Raw genomic sequence first — 6,071 nt, 5'->3', positions numbered from 1 at the left:
ATCATGATTCTACACTTATTTGACAAACTACCTTCCTATATTTCATCACTACAATCATGCAATATATACATAAATCATAACAGTCGCGTTGCCAGCTTTGTTAAAAGCATTTCTTGTTTTTGACACATATGCACACAAACATACATTTTTATGAACTGGCCCATTTCAAAATGTTTAGTGGTGATAGAGTCATGGGAAAATAATTAAGGCACCACAACATCCATTCGCGTACATTTATTCGGATTTATGCAAGTGTACACATCTTGCTAATATTTTCACAAAAATGTTAGAATAAATTCACAAGGCTGTTAAGAGGCCCCTCAATGGATAGCAATCTGAGTCAATGGCAACGAAATTGTTTGTCTCTTACCACTTTCAAAAATCATCTGAAAAAGGACATGATAGAGAGCCCAACTACAATCTCCTGATTGGTTTGTTTTCCTCGTTTCTTTTCATGTCCACTTATTTGCGAAAACATTTGGTGTTTATTCTGTTTTGTACTTTTGTTAAGTAACTTATCATTACAAAATGCGCAATTTGAAGTTTTTTTTTAGTTCTTTAAGATTTGATATGCCATTTAATTGTATTATTTTTTTAGCTAGTTACTTTGTTGGTTTTCCATATTTTTTTAGTATCTATAATTAACTTTTTTGTTTGATCTCATTCATTTATGTATACATCATGTATATATGACTGACAGTAAGTAAAGTTGAAAGGTCCTAGAATAAGTATCTAATCAATCTTGTGATAACAACATATTGTATGTCCAGCCTTTCCAGGTCATGGGTCAATGGAAGAGTCCATTAGCTCTGTATATTTCTTGAATGTTTGTGTCTCAGCATACTTAACATGTAGGTCAAGATCTTTTTTTGATTAATTGATATCTATTTTTTTTCTTCTCATTTCCAGAGGCAGCAAAACCTGCTGCAAAACCTGCTGCTGTTCCGACTCCAGTTATTACTGGTAAGTTAATTCTATATATATTCTATCGGTGCCTAAATTATCAAAATCACAAACAGTTATATTTCACAATCTTGGGAACTATAGTGGGTCAAAATATTTGCAGTAGTTTGTACCTTTTTTTGAAATGGCAAATGGGTGGGCAATTTGAAATAACTATTTTTCAAGGTTCAAATTCTAAGTACTTTACATTTGTCAAAATTCAGTGTAAGGCCAGAGATACAATGATGCTAAAGTAGGGGCCAAGAACGGACAGGCCAGTCAAATTGTTGTTACTACGAATCTTAATTACTAACATTTCTACCGTGATAATGAACAGGTAGGGACTGAAGGGACAACCTTGCCTAACTACATGATGGAAACGGAAAGGGTCATATATGTATCCATTATTTGAAACAGAACTATATCATAAATATCATCATATAAGACTTCTGCCCAAGCTGAAATCTGAATCTTAATTACTAACGTTTCTACCGTAATAATGAACAGGTAGGGACTATGGGGACAACCTTGCCAAACTACATAATGTAAACAAAAAGGGTCATATTATTTATCCTTTATTTAAAACAGAACTTGTAATATCATCATATAAGACTCGTACCCAAGCTGAAAACTGACGCCCAAAGTTCAGAAATTCGAATGATTCTATGATGAAATCCCATCTTATGGTATCGAATGTTTTTTTATAGTCTGAAATGAAAATAAGTCCTGGTTTCTTTTCTTTTTCGTAATATTCAATCAAGTCAAGTATGCGCCAAATATTCTCCCCAATAAATCTGCCCTGAATAAATTCATTTTGTTCTTTATTAATGATATTTGTTATAACAGATCTCAACGGATCTTACGCTAAGGGCCAGATATTTAAAAAGTATTCTAGTATCGCATCACAGCAAAGTTATTGGTCTCCAGTTACCTAGTTATATAGTGTCTTTGTCCTGGCCATTACCCCCCTGTTTCAGTAATAAGAAAATTATGCCATGTCTTTGGGTGTTTTGTTAATAAACGTTGGGTCAATGAAAAATTAAAACAGTCTAACATGGGGGCTTTGAATACTGTGTAAAAATATCTATAAACTTCTACAGGGATACCATCTAACCCGGGTGATTTTCCATTAGAAGAGTAGTTTATAGCATTGAGCAGTTCTTCTTCTGTAACTGAAGTCCATCACAGGCATACTTCTGATCTTCTAGCAGTATTTTGTCATAGTCTCCAGGGAGAAAATCCTGAGAATTTGCAGGGGTACTGGGGGTCTTTAAAGGAGTATAGGGAGAAAAAGAATTCTGTTTGCTTTTCTAAAATTTCTGTAGGATTACAAGAGAAAAAATTCTGAGAAAGTTGTAATTTCTGATAATTTTTTCGTGTATAATTTCTGCGCACTAAGTTCAAAAACTTGTACACTTATCCCCCAATTCCATCAGTCTTGCTCTTGACCCTGTCATAATACCTTGTAAACGTTGAGTATAAAGTAGTTCTAATTCTTTCTGTTTTTGGTCTGAATCATAACGAACTGAATCTGTGGGAGAAGGTGTATTATCAGGTTGGTTTTGAAGACCCCAAGTTCTGGTTTGAATGTATATTTCTTTAATGTTTGTGTCACAGCATACTTTAACTTGGCCAGCATAATCCAATAAGCCATGAATGGATTGTGACATTACTTAGTATGTGGGTAGGAATGGTAGGCCGAAAGTCAAGATCTATTTTGATTAATTGATATCATCATTTTTTTCTTCTCATTCCCAGAAGCAGCACAACCTGTTGCTGTTCCGACTCCAGTTAGCGCTGGTAAGTTAATTCTTTTCGATCGGTGCCTAAATTATCTAAATCACATAAGTTGTATTTTAGAACCTTCGAAGCTATAGTGAGTCAAAATATGTCCAGTAGTTTGTACCTTTTTTTAATCTGAGAAGCTTGACAATTACGCCTGCTACCAAGTTAAATACTTGAGTGAGCTTTTCTTATAACTATCACAATTGAAAATAGAAATCGGAGGGTATCATAAGTTCATGTGACCAGAGTTTTGTCCATTCTGTCCACTTGAGATTGAGGATGAACGTCACATTATCATGGACTCTTCACGACATGATGATAACGCACAAAACTGCTCACATTTCTTGCTGCTTGTTCGAAAGAATTTAATGCATTGCATCCTATAGATGAGTCTAATTAGTTTCTAGGAGGAGCTAACCCTTACTGTGTACAAATAGTTGATTTTATCCTAGAGCCAGCAGTGTTAATGATGCGTTAACCATAGCTTGTTCATATTTCAATATGCACATCCATTAATCCATTTGCAGTAGACATGTACATTTCAAAATCGTTGCCGAATTTTTCTGGTGTTAATAAAGATTGTTGTTATTACCTTAACATTAATCAAGGGTCGGTGCAGTTGTATGTATTATGTATTTTATTTTTTTTCACTTTGTGTATCTAAATATTCAGTTACCTTTTTTTGCTATCGTTAATTTGATACGCTTTACTTACAGTCATATCTTATATTATTGATGTTACGTTTGTTCAGAAACTTGCTTAAGTTTGTCATTGTCTCTGTCTATTCTTATTTAGCTTTTCCGTGGCGCTGTAAAATAAGTCTATGTACTTGAGTGTAGCGCCACTATGCCCATGTCCATGTGTATCTTGTTTTCTGATTTAAAAAAAAAAAGATTGTTGTTCTAGTTATCGCAGGAGCTTGTCCTGTCAACTACTCGGCGCACGGGGTCTCCTGCTACAGGGCGTACGGAGTAACGAGCGCCTATAACCAGGCGAGGGACGCATGCGCTGTGGTAGGGGGACTCCTGGCCATGCCGAAAAACACGGCCGAGGACGACTTCATATGGGGTCTGATGAACGCCGTGGATCCAGACTCAACAGCGTTCTGGATCGGCCTAAACACAGACAACAGCCAGCGTCAGTGGGCATGGGAAGATGACACTCCCCTGTCTGCTGACTGGAATCAGTGGTCTCCTGGGGAGCCAACTACTCTCGTAGGGTCAGAATCCTGTGCGCATCAAAACAGCGGGAAGGGAAGAGGATGGAATGACCAAAAGTGCTCATCATCATTCAAGTTCGTCTGCCAATCGCAAATGAATTTTAATTGTAAGTCACTTCAAGTATTCCTTCTATCACTGGTTCCACATTATAATTCGTAGTTGTCTGTAGCTTTTGAAATTTAACATTTGTCAGGTACCTTTTTTGAGTTTTCACGTTTTAGTAGTTGTCTGTAGCTTTTGAAATTTAACATTTGTCAGGTACCTTTTTTGAGTTTTCACGTTTTAGTAGTGTTGAAATAAGATTTATGTTTTCTAAATTCAAATCCCTGCCCCGGAATGTTTGGAAGTTTTTTTACCAGTTTAACACCGGTAAGTTCAAACTTGTATCATACTGCGTTCCACTCTATTGCATTCTATTCTATATGGATCAAATTACGGACCCGCGGTTAGCATTAATTCTATAACACCACTCGGCATGGGTGCTTGTTTCTATTCGTCCTTTAGGATGAAGACGTAAACCCAGTGCTGTCAAGTATGGGGTGGTGTCAGACATTAACCTCAGTCTTCAAGAAAATATCACTTGTCGAAAAAAGTAGGGGCGCTGAAAACACGAGCCTCAATATAGAACGACTGCGCTACCAAAGCGTTAATAGTCCCTACTTTAACCCTTAAAAATTCTGGCCCAATCTGGAGCCGTTTGGATTAGACAGCACAGGTAGGGTCTAAGCTCCCCTATTTTGGTCAAAATTCGTTTTGTTCAGAAGTTTACTTGGCGGAAGGCCATGTGTGAGTTGTTGGGTCTTTCTGGCCCCGAGCGGATGTATACAGGAGAAAACTGGGGTCAAAACTCAAGTTTCTGCTCTACTTTCGGCTTTGGGAGTTTGAGCTGGACAATTGCCTATCTTCTCTCCATTTCTATTAGTACTTTTATGAAGCCTTGTTTTAGTGTATTTTAACATGCTTTCCCCTATGGGAAGCAGTCAATATAGCATCTGCCCATCAGTCTGTGCAACGTTAAGTCCGCTGTCCGAGGATGTAATGACCCCTCCTAATGGCTGGCGGATGTTCACTGGGCCGCTATAAGTGTGATTTGATGGAGCTAAAATAGCAGAATTAAATTTATTTCCTTTGTTATTGCAACATTTAAATACATGACATGATGACGACAGACTAAATCTCACAGCTTATTTTCGTGTCGTCATCGACAAAATACAGTACAGAAGTACAAAACAAATATTACTAATACTGAAAATGAAAAAAAGAAATCTTGAAATGTAAGAAAATTGAAATCATTAAACAGGTGAATATGTGGGCAGGTACTACAAGACTGGTAGGATGGGGGGTTGGTTACTCAAATCATTTTGTTTCTTTAATGAATAGTTGGACATGCTGTAAGAGTTTGGCATTGTTTGAATATATTATATTATTTCCTTTATATGTTAATACAGTACAATGTCAAGAACCGTTGGGAATGGAATCTGGAGCGATTCTCGATCAATACATCACGGCTTCGTCGCACAACGGCTTCGACCATGAGGCCTCAAGCGGGAGGCTGAACCTAGACGGAGGCTGGTCTGCTCTCATCAATAACCGAGACCAATGGCTACAGGTAAGGTGGAAATGACACGTCCAAAGTAGATGTAATATTCTATATTCTATATAATTTTGTTTATTTGTTATTTTGCCAAATGAATAAATAAATTAGAAAAAAATTAAAAATAAGAAATAGAAGAAAAAAAGAAAAAAAGAGAAAATAATTTATATTGGTAATGGAAGTTAAAGCAATAGTTGGGACCTTTTTACCTTTGCTCGGAAGTCTATGTTTTCGTCAGCGTTTGTGTGTGTGTGTGTGTGTGTGTGTGTGTGTGTGTGTGTGTGTGTGTGTGTGTGCGTGTGTGTGTGTGTGTGTGTGTGTTTGTGTGCTGCAAATGATAACTCAAGAATGCCTGGATGGATTGTCTTCTTCATAATCAAATACTACAGCTTAAGTCAATATTCATGATTTTTACTGATACTCTGATATTTTCATACTGATACTCTGTAGTTGTTTGGTAAATAGCAAACGCACACTCAGAGTACTTATATAAGTTATTCGATTGTTAGTTGAAGTATAGGATTTGAAAA

This window comes from Branchiostoma lanceolatum, chromosome 18, assembly GCF_035083965.1.
Source record: "Branchiostoma lanceolatum isolate klBraLanc5 chromosome 18, klBraLanc5.hap2, whole genome shotgun sequence".
Lineage (NCBI taxonomy): Eukaryota > Metazoa > Chordata > Leptocardii > Amphioxiformes > Branchiostomatidae > Branchiostoma > Branchiostoma lanceolatum.
The sequence above is the reverse complement of the archived record's forward strand: the minus strand, read 5'-3'. Positions refer to the sequence as shown.